General features: G+C 42.0%; 1 protein-coding gene and 1 pseudogene across 1 annotated transcript in view; one reads left to right on the plus strand and one right to left on the minus strand.

Moving 5' to 3' along the window:
• Positions 1–16,484, minus strand: part of Kif13b (kinesin family member 13B) — a gene marked incomplete in the record, with an annotated part of 157,582 nt that overhangs the window by 140,658 nt on the left and 440 nt on the right.
• LOC106148600 lies at positions 4,694–4,849 on the plus strand (annotated as a pseudogene).

Consider the following 16,484-nt stretch of genomic DNA (forward strand, 5'->3'; position numbering starts at 1 on the left):
GAGAACAGAATTGAGAAAATTTTTGCAAATCACTTATCTATAAAGGACTTCTATCAAAATATATTTTAAAAAATTATTAGACTTCAACAAAGACATCCAACTTTTTTTTTTTTTTTTTGGTGTGGTACATGCCTGTAATCCCAGATACACAGAAGACTGAAGCAGGAGGACAAGTTCCAGGGTAGCCTGGATAACGTAGCAAAACTTTATCTCAAAGTAAAAATAAAGAATAAAAAGGGTTGGAATGTAGCTCAGTACTCCCTGGGTTCAATCCCCAGTACTGAAGGAAAATAAATAAATACATAAATACATAAATAATTAAATACAAATGTTATTTTGTGGGGAAATTATTACCTTAGTGCATTATTGTTAGGAATATAAAAGGCCTTTGGAAAACAACTTGGCAGTTCCTCAAAAGGCAGGCATTCCCAGCACTCTGGGAGGCTAAGGCAGGAAGACTGCAAGTTTGAGTCCAGCCTGGGTAATTTAGCAATTGAGCAAGACCTTGTTTCAAAATAAAAAAAAGGGCTGGGAATGCAGGTTAGCACGAAGACCCTGGATTCAATCCCAAGTACTTAAAAAAAAAAAAAAAACAGACACAAGTGTGTAGAACCCACAGCTCATAAGCTGCGTGCAGCCCCTAGTGTAGCCCCATTAGTCTGTAAACTTGGAAACTTTTCACATTATGATGTGATTTTTAGCAATCAGTTTCATGGCTTCACTGTGGGGTGCCTGAGCACAGACTGAGCAGGTGACAGTGTGGTGACGCAGGGCACAGTGTGGTGCTCGTGGTGCCTCCCATGCCTGCCTGCCACTCACAGTCAAAGAGAAACAAACCAGCATGTACCAGGGCACTGTGCCATGTGGCTAGCAACACAGAGATTACCCACCACGGTAGCTCAGCCTGCCTACCTCCGTGTGCGCCTGTGAAGACAGACCTTTATTGTTCCTACTGGTAAGACATGTAAGTTTTCTTACTGAATTATTAAATGTGGGCTATGTTAGTTCATAAAATAATTTAACAAATTAAAATACTTTCTTAGCAGCTTTGCTCCAGAAGGTACTAAAGTGTATCAAATACTTTTTTGTTCAATGATACTGTCACAATTATACACACAACATTGCTAATACTAAAAATGTTATGATAAAAATATTTTTAAAAGGAAGTTTTCTTACTTATACACATTAATGATGAGTGTTTGGGGTTTTTTGTGTGTATTTTTGAGACAGGGTCTTCCTATGCAGTTCAGGCTGGCCTTGAGCTCACTTTGTAGCCCAGGCTAGTCCCAAACTTACAATCTTCCTGCCTCAGCCTTGCGCCACCACATCCAGCTAATTATGTGTTTTATATGTAGTCCAAGACAATTCTTCACTCACTGTGGCCCAGGCAAGCCAAAAGCTTTTCTGCGATGTTACAGTTACCATAGGATCCAGCAATTCTACTCCTAGACATGTATTCAAGAGAAATGACAACTTTGTCCATATAAAATCTATACAAAAATGCTCACAGCAACATTTGGGGGGATAAAATTGAAGAAGCTGAAATGACCCAGACATCTGTCAAGAAATGAATGGACAAGCTGGGCTTGGTGGCGCACACCTGTAATCCCAGCATTCGGGAGGCTGAGGTAGGAGGATCATTGCTAGTTCAAGATCAGCCTGGGCTACAAAGTGAGCTCAAGGCCAGCCTGAACTGCATAGCGAGACCTTGTCTCAAAAAGAAAAAAAAGAAAAGAAATGAATGGATAAATAGGGTATGTCCATAGAATGAAACACTGACCAGGAATAAAAATGATGGAATGATACAACTACACCTTGGATGATGCTTGCACTAAGGAAAAAGGCCAGTCACAACAGACCATGTATCATGTAATTCCACTGAGTTGAAAGGCCCCAGAAAGGGAAATCTAGAAAAATGGAGAGGAGATGAATGGTTGTTTAGTGCACAGGAATAACTGGTACAGGGTGAAGTTTTCTTTTGAAGGTGATGAAAATGTTCTAAAACTGATTGTGCTGATGGCTGTACACCTGTGAGCTTAAAAACAATGAACAGGATGCATTTCATGAATTTGAGTTATATCTCAATACAGCTATTTAAGAAAGCATATTTCTGTTCTCATATTTTCATATCCTTCTACTTGTGTGATCCAAAGTATGAAACTGTTTCTGTTCACCTTCTCTCCACTGCCAAAAGATAAGGTCTGAGGAAAGGAGTCATTTGTGTTTCCCAAAGAACCTTGGCCAAATGTCAATGTCATAGTCATTGTAAAGTATTTCCACTGTTAGGAAAGGTAACTTTAAAAATCCATCTGAACTTACATAACAAATGCAAAACAAAAAACAAATATGCCCCTCTCTCTGCTGGCCACAATTTAACTTTTTTATTATCAGCTTTTCTGTGTGTGTGTGTGTGTGTGTGTGTGTGTGAGTGATTTGGGGGGCGGCGGGTACTGAACTCACAACCTTGCGCTTGCCAGGCAGGTGCTGTATTGCTGGGCTATATCCCTGGCCCTTAGTTGTTCTACTTTATTCTCAAGGACACATTCTAGAAATACAAAGAAGTTAGTATTTCTTCTAGCCAATACGTTTTTAAGCAAAGGGAGTGTTTTCTATTTGTTTTGTTTTTGTGGTAATAGGGATGGAACCAAGAGACACACTTTATCACTGAACTTTATCCCTAGCCCTTTGTTTTTTTTCCTTGAGACAGGATTTCACTAAGTTGCCTAGGCTGGTCTTGAACTTACGACCCTCCTGCCTGAACTCCTCAGTAGCTATGATTACAAGCATGTGCCAAGATCTAATTTTCTTTCTAGCACAGGATATCGTACCCAGGGCCGCACACATGCTAGCCAAGTGCTCTACCACTTACCTAGGCATCCGCAGCCAAGAGCTGAAAGGAAACCTTTAGAGCGTCACCTAGGCGGGGAAGACTAACCACCCTCAAAAGGCAACTACAGGGTGTGTTCTGCTGTGGTCAGCCAGCCTTAAAATCTCTTTCTAATGCTCTGTGTTTACATCAGCTCCAGACCATCACAGAAAGGCTGCAAAGAGTCTCAGCCACACCGCAGCTTCTTTTCCACTGTGCAATTATCGCCTTGCTTCCTTGGGCTCAAGGCCCTATAAAGTATGCAATCATCTTAATTTGCTAATATTAACCATATTGTACTATCTGGCCCCTTACAGGGAAATCTATGTTACACATAAATTCATTGGCAACTCTCCGGAAATTCTGTGACTCACACTCTAGTATCTCACTACCCACCACAAAGTCAGCTGTTAGTTTCATGCAAGAATGTTTAGTCAGAGCAGAGGAGGTGCAGGTTTAGTTTTATGAGAATGTAGCTTGGTAACCTGAATGTAAATCAAATATCTTGAGTGAAAAGAAATCCAAACGTTTTCCCTCAACATGTGTGTCTACTTCTTCTGTGTCCTCTTTCATAGCTCCTCCGTCACGCCACCCCCACCATGTGGTCATCAAATACAACTAATAATTTGGAAGCATTACACAGTATGATGACCAGCCTTAAAAATCCTCCACATGCAAAAAACCACCTAATAACTAATACATCTAACAAGTTCATACCTCTAACACCCACCAAAGATCTTTAATATATAAACAACCATAGCTCATCGTTTGTGAAACAAAATTCCTACCCTCTATGGACTGAGATAGATATTTAAATTTTAGAAAAGGGTTCTCCACCATGAGACTGTTTAAAAACAGAACACAGAAGCCAGGTGTGGTGGCCCCCACCTGTAATCTCAGCACTCGGGAGGCTAAGGGAGGAGGACCATTGCGAGTTCAAGATCTGCCTGGGCTACAAAGTGAGCTCAAGGTCAGCCTGAACTGCACAAAAAGACTCTGTCTCAAAAAAAGAAAAGAAAACAAAACAAAACAAAAAACCCGAACACAGAAAGGCAGAACATCTAGAACGCACAAAAACGCAAATAAACATAGCCAAGCCAGGTGTGTCATGGTGGACACCTGTAATCCCAACACTCTGGAAGCTGATGCAGGAAGATGATAAATTCAAGCCCAGCCTGGACAATTTAGACAGACTCAATCTCAAAAAATATAAAAGGGTTTAGGCTATAGCTCAGATTAAAGGTCTTGGATTCAATCTTCAGTACAACAAAATAAACAAATACACACAGATTTGAAAACAGTATAAGGGTCAGATGTATGGAAAGCATTTTAATATTACAGCTAATGTAGCCTCAAACCATACTAGATGGCTGAATTAAATTGTATTGTTTCAATATTCTAACTATAACACACTCTCCACTCAAAATTTATTCTATATTGACTAGAAAGCAATGTGGTGATAAAACGGACTTACAAATTTAGGCCTTATATTTCATCTAAAGAAAACATCAAAAACAAAAACCACCACCTAGCAAAAATCTAAGGATAAACATCTTCCTCTGAGTTCAGAACAATACCAAGATTAGAAAGATAAGAAACTAGCTCTGTTCACTTACTGCCTTGTAAAAAGAGCACCAAGTACACCCATGTTTGCAGCAGCATTATTCACAGTCTTCGGAGATGGAAGTGGCCCAACTGTCCACTGCTGAATGGATAAACAAAATCTGGTATATACATACTCTGCAGCATTAGTCAGATTTAAAAAGGAAAGAGCTCTTCTGCTTTGGGCCACCATTGAGTGCGTGGCTCTTGCCTCCGAGCCTAACCATGTCTTCTCACAAGACTTGCAGAATCAGAAGATCCCTAGCCAAGAAGCAAAGGCAGCATCGTCGCATTCCTCAATGGATTTGGGTGAAGACTGGTCATAAAATCAGGTACAACTCCAAGAGGAGACACTGGAGGAGGACCAAGCTGGGACCGTAAGAAGTCGCGCATGAGCTGCAGCACATTTACCCTCTCGAAGGTCATAAGATACCCTCTTTATCATGGTCAAGACAGTACCACTGTATCAAGCTTAAAAAATACCATTGGTTGGACAGTGGAATATACTTAATCAGAATCTTAAATCTTTTTCTGTGATCAGCACTAATAGATCAACAATAAATATTTGAAACCTTTAAAAAAAAAAAAAGGAAAGAAATTCTGGCAATTGCCACAATATGGATGAATCTCAAGACACAATGGTAAGTGAAACAAGCTAGTCATGAAACGAAAAATACTGCCTGAGCTTGCATGAGGCACCCAGAGGAGCCAGATTCATAAAGAAAGAAAGTGAATGGTGGCTGCAGATAAGGGAGCATGGGGAGTTCATGTCTGCCCAGGAGAATCTGTGTCTGATGATTATGATGCTTCAGTTTTGCAAGGCAGAAAAAGTTCTAGACATGGATGGTGATGAGGGGGACACAATAATGTGAAATTACTTAATGCCACAGAACTGTACACTTAAAAATGGTTAAAATCATAAATGCTATGTTACTCATACTTTACCATAATAGAAACTGCATACTTAAAACTGGCTAAAATCATAAACACTACATTATATATACTTTACCATAATAAAAGTAGCACAGGTACTTATTATTATGATAAGTAACACAGGGACAACAGTTTACTCACAGTGAAGCCTAAAGTAATGAGATTGGGATTTAATTAATACTATGTCTGAAAATCAATTAAAAACCAGAGTGATTTTAAATAGTACTCTTAAGTTTATGTTATGACTGATCAAGTTTTATAGTACTCAGAACTATGAATGCTTTGATAGCTATGAGTCCTTTAAAAAAAAGACACAAATAGAAGAAATTTAGTAACACACTAAATGTCCACACTATTTCCCAAACAGGGTGCCTTTCCAGGTCAGATTTCTCATGATAACTATTAAAATACCAACAGCTGACAACCCAGCTTATTCAGCATGTTAGTCACCCTGTAAAGTGAGCAATAACTTGAAACAAGTCTTTCTCCAATGTGCAAATCGGCTATGGCTCGCACCCCAATGACTTCATAGTAAAACATGGGCAGGGCCTGGGCAAGGCCCTGGCCTTGTATAATTCATGTTCCATCTGGGAAAATGCACCACTGTGGTATGAGTAAAGTAACTGAACTGCCCAGTTAGTAATCAGCTCTTCCAGTTCTCCAGAAAATTAGTAATAATTTCCAAACCAAATCTACCACCCAGAGGCCAGGAGTATAGTTCAGCGGCACAAGTGCCTGCCTGGCAAGCACAAGGTCCTGAGTTTGATTCCTGGTACCAAAAAAAAACCCAAATCTACCACCCTTCCTTTGTCAATGTAGATGCACCTTCCTTTATCAAGAGTTATGCTCCTAAAAGGCTAATTATAACTTATTTTTAATTCATAAGGGTCTACTTTAAGAAGGAAGAGAATAAATTATATGGAAAGGTTTACTTTTTAATTAAACTTCAAAGTTTGGCTGGGCATGGTGGTGCATGCCTGCAATCCCAGCACTCAGGAGGCTGAGGCAGGAGGATCACTGCAAGTTTGAGGCCAACCTGGGCTACAAAGTGAGCTCAAGACCAGCCTGAACTGCATAGCGAAAGTGTCTCAAAAAGAAGAAAAAAAAAAAAATTTGCATCCATATAAAGCCCAATTTTCAAGTAATGTGTTACCCATCCAATACTTTCATGTCTGTGCATGCTCACATAAGTAAAGCACTCACTAACAATTCAGGCGCGAAGGACTTGTTTCTCCGATCGGTAATGTTCTCACTGGCAGAACAGGGAACATGGCTCAACCTCTTCCCTTGTCAGTCCTCAGATCCTTCTGTTTACTGAGGCCCACAGACTCAAGAGGATTAAGAACTAGGTGGTACCATGGAAGTTGGTCTTTTGCTTTCTAGAGAAATATGTACACTCTAACCATTACCTTTACTCTTCACCAGTAAACATGGATGTCTATTCAATAAATACAGGTAAAAATATAACTGAGGAGCCAGGCATAGTGGCTCACACCTGTAATCCCAGCACTCGGGAGGCTGAGGCAAGAGGATTGCCGTGAGCTCAAGGCCAGCCTGGGTTACATAGTTTTGTCCAAGGCCAGCCTGGATTATATAGCAAGACCTTCTCTCAAAAAATCGAAACAAATGCACTGACTTCTAATATGACTGAAGAATGAAGGAATAAAAGAGATACAGGATGGGATGCCAAATAAGGGGAAGAGAAATGACAGCATGAAAAATAACCATTATAACCCAAATATATGCATTCACGAAACTAGTCAACCTCAGAGGGCTAGGAAATACGCATTGTGAAACTCACAGGACAGGGCCTAGGATGTAGCTCAGTGGTAGAACACTTGCCTAGTATGCACAAGGCACTGGGTATAACACCCAGCACCACCAAAATGGAGCTAAATTAAATTAAAACAAAGACTGGTAAGATAGAACCAGGATAGAAAAAAAATCTTAAAAAGAAAAGGCTAGAGGAGAGAATGTTGCACTATTACAAAGATAGAAAGATATACAGATCAAAGGAATTCAGATTCTAGAAAATAGTTTAGAAATACGAGTCAAATTTATGGTCAGCTAATAAAGATGCCAAGATAATCGAATGAAGGAAATAATCATTTCAACAAACAATCCTGGGACAACTGAATGCTCACAGGCAAAAGAGTAAAGTAGGACCCCAACTTCACATTACATTCAAAACCTCCAGAGCCAGGCACAGTGGTGCACACTTGTAATCCCATCGCTCGGGAAGCTGAGGGAGGAGAATCACAAGTTTGAGCTCAGCCTGGACAACTTAGCAAGACACCATCTCAAAACAATGAAGAGCTCGGGATGTAGCTCAGTATAATGGCCCTGGGTTCAATTTCCAGTACTCAGAAAAATATACATATATTTACAACTCAACAGTAAATGCTCAACATTATTTGCTTTCGTGTGTGTGTGTGTGTGTGTGTGTGTGTGCGCGCGTGTGTGTGTCTTTTTTGAGACAAGGGTCTCACTATGCAGTTCAGGCTGGCCTTGAGCTCACTTTGTAGCCCAGGTTGGCCTCGAACTCCCAACGATCCTCCTGCCTCAGCCAGAGTACTGGAATTACAGGCATGCGCCACCACGCCCAGCTCAACGTTATTTTCCATCAGAGAAATACCATTTCATACCCACTAGGTTGGTAATAATCAAAAAAGGCATGGGAGGTATGGCTCAGCGGCCCTGGGTTCAATCCCTAGAAGTGAAAATGATGGAGGAGGGGGTAATAATAACAAGTGTCACTAAGGACTGACAGAAACAAGAACCTTCAGACACTGCTGGTGAGAATGTAAAATGAAGAAGTCACTGTGGAGACAGTTTAACAGTTCCTAAAGCTAGAGGTACTATGACTGAGCAATTCCACTCCTAGCCATATGCACAGCCAAGAAAAATGAAACCAAATGTCTAGATAAACACTGTACAAAATGTTCATAGCAGCAGTATTCACTATGGCCAGAAGCTAGAACAAGACAAATGCCCAACAACTGATAAATGGATGAATAAAATACGACATATCCATTAATGGAACACTGTGTAATTCAGACATAAAAAGAATGAAGCACTGATTCATGCTACATGGATTAAACACTAAATGTCTTATGCCAAGTGAAAGAAGCCAGATACAAAAGTCTACACGTTGCATGATTGCGTTTCTATGAAATGCCAGAATAGGTGAATCCATAGACAGAAAGGTTAGTGACTACTAGGGGCTACGGGAAGGGGGATGGAGAACGACTGCCGAAAGGTGTAGGGTTCTCCTTGAGGTGCTGAAAATGTTCTGAATAACACAGTGGTAACGGCTGCACTACTCTGTGAGTACAGCAAAGGCCACTGGTCGTACCGTTTTGGTATGCGAGTTGTATTTAATAAAAGAAGTGCCGGGCATAGTGGGCCACGCCTACAGCCCTAGCTACCCACAAAGTTAAGGCAGGAGTCCGGGAGTTTGGGGCCAGTCTGGGAAGCACATTAAAACCCCATCTCCAGGAAAAAGAAGAAGAAAAGAGAAAAAAACTGAGAATGACTCTACTGCCCTCATGTTTAGAGCTCTTCAACCACATATCTATACACCAACTACTCTGAAAATCCTGGCTCTCCTACTTCTGCTTACTTTCAATTACCTCACATTCTGCCTCATTAAGAAAATTAAGCAGTCCAGGGCTTTCCTATTACAATTGCTCTCTACCTCCTATATTCAAAAATATCCCTCTACTGACTCCGCATGTAACAGAGCTCAGACATCTCCCCAGATTAAAAAAAAAATTAGAAAATTAAAAATTAGAAGGACCTGGTGCTAGCTACCTGCACCTCTAGAAACTACTCCTTACCCTTGCCTTCCAAGTGGAGTTTCCTGGGGCTGGGGATTTAGCTCAGCGGCACAGCGCCTGCCTGGCAAGCGCAACGTCCTGAGTTTGATTCCCAGTACCGGAAAAAAAACAAAACAAAACAAAAAAACAACAACACCAAGTGGAGCTTCCTGCAGGAACATTCACAGAGACTCACTCCTCCCTGTGGGCAGACAGTTACTCACCAGCCCACTGCCAATGCCCTGCCCGATTCATTCACTCACTTGAGATTACTCTGAAAATTACCATCAAACGCCATGAAGCCAAGGCTACTGGACACAGTTCTACGGTAATCGTACTAGCCGCCCCGTGACACCTGTGTGCTAAGCGCTCATTCACGGACACATTTGGCTCTCCTCGCTTTCCACATTACTTTCACCTGATTTTCCCAAGTGTGCCCCTCTTTCCCGGCCTCAGACTTCCTCCCTCACATGCGCCCTACTGTGAAGCTCTATCTTCCTACAGTACTGGCTCCCAAACACCACGTACGCCGAGTCCCGCTGTGTCAGATTCATATGCACGAAAACCTTCTAGATCCACCTGCTGAGTTTTCCCCAGGCACACACTGTACCTTAGTCATAGTTAAAGTCATGGTACATGGCACCAGAGCACGAAAGACTATCAAGACTCATCATGTCCCACATCGCTACCCTGAAACTACCTCTCCTATACTTCTCAACTCAGTGACACCAGCACTCACAGGGCCACATAAATCAGAACCTCCGCCGCAGATTCTGCAAACGCGATGTTCCTCTGACACAACCCAAACCCACTACATTTTCAGTGTCGGCCATCATCCCCATCACCCCTGTGGAACCTGGAGGCAAGGCACTGTTCGTGCTGCCTTCTCTGCCATTCTCGAATCCTAGTCCCTCTTCTTTAGTTCATAACACACAAAACTGTACACCTATGTTCTCACCATGCGTGTCTCTTATTACCAACACAACTATGAGCTCCTCCAAAGTTCAGGACTTGCTCTTTTAGGACATTCTGCACCTCTTATGACTGCCAGCTCCCTTGAAAAATCATCATGTCCAATACAGTAGTAAAAGCACAGGCTTTGATGGCAGGCTCCAAAATACTGGTTATGTAATCTTAGGAATGTTAATTAACCTCTCTGGGATTGTAGTAAATAGAAATTCTACAACTACCTTTGAAAGTGTGGTTTGAGGAATAAGATAAGGAAAAATATAAAAAGCACTGACCTCTGCAGCTCACAAATAGAAAGCTCTTGGTGCTGGGATGGGTAGCTCAGTGGGAGAGACTATGCTTAGCATGAGAGGTCCTGAGTTCAATCACCAGCCAAAAAAAAAAAAAAAAGAAAAGAGAGAGAAAAAGAAAGTTCTCCACAAAAGTAGCTACAGGGGCTGAGGATTAGATGGGTGGCAGGGCACATGTCCAACATATGGGAGGACCTGGGATCGTCTCTCCCCGAGTTTGATCCCAGGCACGGCAAAAAAAATGCAGACGAAGAGGAGGAGGAAGTCAAAGAAGAATAAGGAGAAAGCAGATCACAAGTTCACACTTTTTCTTTAGTCAACACTGTTGAATGGGTGGGCTGATGCACATCATTTTCTAAACCACTCCTGAGCTTCTGAGGGAGAAAGCCTGGCACCATTATGCCATGATCTGTGTCCCGTGGATCCATCTTGTACACTTCCCCAGAGAGCTTGCTACTCGCCTTTGCCAATTATTTTAAAACAACATGCTCTGCTCCGTACAAGGGGAACGAACCAATCAGCAAGCCCAGAGATCAATAAACCCATTTCCATTCGAACACACAACTCAATTCATCTCCCTAAGTAATAGTTGGTCAGTGGTTTCTTCCACCTCAGAATTTAAGGAGTGGAAAAGTCAGGCATTAGTCATTGCTGTACAGAAGTGATCAGGCAAAAGTGAATGCCAATTTCAACAAAACTGTGTCTTATGAAGTTGTACTACCCCAGAAAGCCTCCGGCTCTAAATCCACAGTTCCAAATTTCAGTCACTGACTTGACAGCGGAAACAATGTCACAGTGGATGTGTGTCTCACTCAGCATTAGCATGTGAAGCAGGCACTAGTAAAACAAGTATCTTCTGTTTCACCAAATACTCAAAAATTTCCATACACAGTCATCCTTAACTCCACACATCTCAGTGATCTCCAAAATGCTATAGAACCTCCGATGGCCCCAGGGTCAAAACTGCCTTCCCCTGCCCCATCACTGCCTAAGGACAGCCTTTTTCCTCACTAACAGTAGGGTCCCAAGTCTCCTCTTACTTGCTCAGTTTTACCTTTTTTTTGAGAACGGGTCTCACTATGTAACCCAGGCTGACCTTGAACTCATTCACAGTGATCCTCCTGCCTCAGCCTTCCGAATACTGGGATTACAGACGTGCACCATTACCTAGATCTTTTGATTCGGGACAGTTTACTTGATTTTGATAAGGAGTATGATAAGGAGTTGAAGGCCCCCTTCAACTCCTTATTCATACAACTTCATTTTTACCATGTCTTTTTAAAATCCGGCCCAGCTATGGCAGGAGTCAGATGTGGCAATTTTTCATGTATGTGTTCACACAAGTTTCTAAAAGGCTGAACAAACTGCATGGACCAACCAGCCAGCCAGCCAGCCACCTGAAGCCACACTTCTGGCCTAGGATCCCAGACTTCCTGCAGTTCCCCCAGCCTTTCACAATCTGTCCTTCTCCAGGCAACCTTATGGAATCCCCCCTCCAGCCAGGTGAATCTGGTCTTTGCTGCCTAAGCACACCGGGCTCATTCCTGCCCTGTGCTCTGCTCCCAGGCCACTGGTCCTCCTCCAGGCTCACCACCTGACCGCTCAAATCACACTTCCCTGGAAGCCTTTTGTCCATACATCGTCCCTCAGCAGAGTCTTTCCTAATCACCTGGCCTCCAGAGAGCCTTTCTGCCTCAAAATTCCTATACTTTCCTGTCACTCACCCGGCACTTAATAGCCAGCAGTCTGCTACAGCTGTTTACCTTTCCATCTTATCTCTGCACAGGACAGTCACTTCCTTGTAAGCATGGGCCCTAAAGCACACCTTTTCTTTGGTGCTGGGGATCGAACCCAAGGCCTTACACAGGCAAGGCAAGACCTCTACCACCCAGCTATATTCTCAGCTCTAAAGCACACTTTAAGAAACTGAATATAGGGGCTGGGGATTTAGCTCAGCGGCACAGCACCTGCCTGGCAAGCGCAAGGTCATGAGTTTGATTCCTGGTACTGGAAAAAAAACAAAAACAAACAAAAAAAATTGAATATGATAACACCAGGCAATACTAAGCAGGCTCTTAGCAAATAAAACCCTCTGAACGACAACTTCATTTTTTCAGGATTCTTTCTAGCTCTGACCCACTAGATTCAACTGTAATTACACATATTATTTCATTCTGCTTTTCCCACTGACACAAAAAAGTCTTCCTCACAAGTTAAAACAAACCTCTCCTTTGAAAAAAAAACAGAAAGTCTTCCCTGTTACAGTTTTGATCCTCCCTTTTAATGACTGCATCACAGGGGCTGGGGATTTAGCTCAGCGGCACAGCACCTGCCTGGCAAGCGCAAGATCGTGAGTTCGATTTCTGGTACTGGAAAAGAACCAAATGCATCACAATTCCTTCACTGAGATACCAGGCTATGATTTACCAAAGCACTGACTCTATCTGACATGATTACATACACTGTGTCTTTCACTGCATCAAGAATTGCAAAATGCAAAGGAAACTCCTCTGAAGTACCTGCTAAAATCAATGTGTTGTCCACGCTCCCTAACACCCGAAGCAATCCATTTCGCTTTTTCTCTCTCACTCAATTTCTAATGTAATTTTCTGTTTCACTCCCTTAGGCAAAGGTATTTTCCAAACACGTTTTATATAACTTATTTATTTTGACAGTCAGTCTTATGCATATTAAAACAAGGGCAGCCTCTCGAGTGAAGATCTCAAGCCATCTATACACACAAGGCTAGAAACCTGGCAGTCAGTAAATGTTCACTTGCCAATTAAATATTTTTAAACCACCTAAAGTTATAAAACGTCAAATTCCTGAAAAGGATTGTGTTGCTGCTGATCCAACTAATAATGTCGGATATGCTCATAAAACTTTCAGCTCTTTTAATGATCAGATTGGTTAACAGTGCTGAACAGGTGCCCCGCCTAGAACGTGGACACAGACCCGATTCTCTGCTGAGCTGTACAGACCCAAAGACAACAGGAATAATGGCACCTGCAAACAGAACTTCAAGGTCTTATGACAAGAAATGTGCCCATTTAGCTTCATCTTTCAGAAGAAAAGCAAAAATAAAGCTCGTAACATTAAAACTATGCAAAATTACATATGCGTGTGAACACAGATTAGAATGAAAATAAGACAACTTGTCAGGAGACTGTTTTCCTTTCTATTTTTTGATTGTTTTGTTAGTAGGTTACAATGCATAAATACAAAAATATTCTTGACAAAGGAACCTTTATAATTCTTGGTATTACTGAAGTAGGGCCTAACCTTAACATTTACGTACTAAGTTTCCCAAATCTACAGTTTAGCAGAAAAACTGAAACACTTCCATAACAAATATTAAATAAAAAAAAAAAAAAAAGCACTTCAAAATAGCCAGGTGTGGTGGCATACACCTGTAATCCCAGAACTTGGGAGGCTGAGGCAGGAGGATCACTCCAAGTTCGAGGCCAGCCTAGGCTGCATAGGGAGTTCAAGACCAGCCTGAACTGCACAGTGAAACCCTGTCTCAAAAAGGCAAAAAAAAACAAAAAACGAAAAACAACCACTTCAAAAAACTCAAACACCTAACCAGAACTTAATGACACACCAAAGGTTTCTGGAAATCCTCAAACTTTTCTAAAAAGATGGCTAATATGACTCGAAATAGGAAAGTCCATAAGCAAAACTACATCTCACCCCATGCTACAATCTCACCTTGTCTTCGTGTGTGATTAGTCAGGCTACTTGCTGCACTTATTCGCTCTGACAGGAACAACCAGGTATAAAGTTCATCTGCCATAATTACATGCTATTACTTAATACATTAGTTTTCCCAGAAGCAATAACTCTTCAAAGTAATACGCTCCTTTCCAAAATTATTGGAAAGGACTATTATTTCGTTTTGGCCTTTTTAAATGAATAGTAGGTGCCAACTAAAAATCACTGGCCCTAAGATTCCACTACATTGTAGTATATTCCATAATACCTTTACATTTATGTAAACAACTGCTTCATGTAGTTTAACTATCTGCGGTGATCACTGAAAAAAGAAGCCCACGTGCATGTCAAGAAATGTAAGTGAAGCCGGGAGTGTGGCACAGGCCTATAATCCCAGCACTTGGGAGGCTGAGGCAGGAGGATCACTGTGAGTTTGAGGCCAACCCAGGGTACAAAGTAAGTTCAAGGCCAGCCTGAACTGCATAGCAAAACCCTGTCTCAAAAAAAAGGAAAGAAATGTAAGTGAGGGTTAAGAGAAGCCACAAAGAACTGAGGAAACTGTTTACCACAAATAATGCACTTCTATTTACAGGATAATGGAACCTATGTATAAACAATCATTTTAAAGTGACTTCAAGCCAGGCATGGTGGTGTACACCAGTAATCTCAGCACAAAGGAGGCTGAAGCAGGAGGATGGCCAAGAGTTCAAGGGTTACAAAGTGAGTTCAAGACCAGTCTGAACTGCACAGTGAAATCCTGCCTCAAAAAGACAAAAAATGATGATGATGATGATGATGATGATAATGTGAGTTCAAGCCAAGGAACAGATAACTTCACTCCACAGCTGAAATTATTATTCTGTGTATGCCTCAAAACTCTACCATTGGCCACTATTACAATGTTATCAATGGCAATTAAAAAATAACAAGGAGCAGGAAGCAGGTGCACACCTGTGATCTCAGGTACTTGAGAGGCTAAGGCAGGAGGACAAGGGCTTAAAGGAAGCCAGCCTGGGCAATTTAGGGAGAGCTTACCTCAAAATAAAAAATAAAAAGGCTGGATATGAGGCTCAGTGGTAAAACAAGAGCACACATGTGTAAGGCCCTGGGTTCAGTCCCAGTATGGAGGTGGGGGGGTTAACGTTACAGTAACACCCCCAAAACCCTACAATCAATGGCAGACATGGAGGGGAAGAGGGAAGGGCTCTAAATATCTAAGTCGTTTTTGTGGTTGATTAGCTGCCTCTTTTTAGCTGTGACATTTCCAAGTTTTTTTGTGTGAAGGAACTTTTAAGAATGTGCTGAATCCATCTTTCAGAATCAGATAAGTTGTGTTCCACTTGGCCTGGGTGTTTTGTTTTGTTTTGTTTTGTTTAAATCAGGAACGATCATGATTAACTTGAAGTGAACTTAGTGACGTCTGGATATTTAAAAACGAAGGCTTCTGAAAGCTTTCAGAGTTCCGCTGAAGTTATTTCGGTTTTTCTGAGCCCGGCCCTTTGGGAAAAACTCACCTGAAAGCCTGAAGGCAGCCCAAGGAGCAACAGGTGCGCAAACCAAGTCTTAAGAGTAAAGACAGAAACCAACTTCCAATAGAGGGACAAACTAAGCCTAGGCAATTGGTTGATCTGTAGATTGCAATGCTCAGTATACAAAAAAAAAAAAAGAGCAAGGAGAAGAAAAACCACCTGTAAGTCCTACAGAAAAGGAAATGCTTGATTTGGAACAGTTTAGAAAATGATTCTGGTATTTAAAATGGTTCGAATTAGTCTGGAGTCTTTTCACGTGCAAAGTCATCTCCTGGGACTGAAACAGCGATCCCAATAACCAGACCTCCTGTTCCCAAACCTATTATCTCATTTAATGAAACCTGCCCTGCCACGCCGCTGTGAGGTATCAAAGGCGAGACAAACTCCTGACTTGGACTCCAGTCCACCGGGCTGCAGAAAGATGATTTAAGAGGTCTCGGTTTTTATCTGCTTTCTCTGTCCTCCCTACAGACTTCAAGAGAATGTCTGAACGATACAGTTTCACAAGAATCTTGGCACCTAAACTATTTATTGTTGAGATGACGAATATGACTTCGAGCAAAAGCAAAAACTTCTCGACAGTCCAAACACTGGAAGGAGAAAGCCATCGCTTTCACCCAGCGCCAAGTAAAGCGCAGGAACCCCAGCCCCCCCGGGCCACGCAGGTCGAAGTTAAGTAAAGTGGAAAGGCGAGCCGAGGGCCGGGCCGGGCGCGGGCCACCGCGGTGCGCAGGACCTGGTCCCGCGCGGGGCGCGGCTCCGG

Source organism: Chinchilla lanigera, unplaced genomic scaffold (genome assembly GCF_000276665.1).
Source record: "Chinchilla lanigera isolate Chin_1 unplaced genomic scaffold, ChiLan1.0 scaffold00002, whole genome shotgun sequence".
In the NCBI taxonomy this organism is placed as follows: Eukaryota; Metazoa; Chordata; class Mammalia; order Rodentia; family Chinchillidae; genus Chinchilla; species Chinchilla lanigera.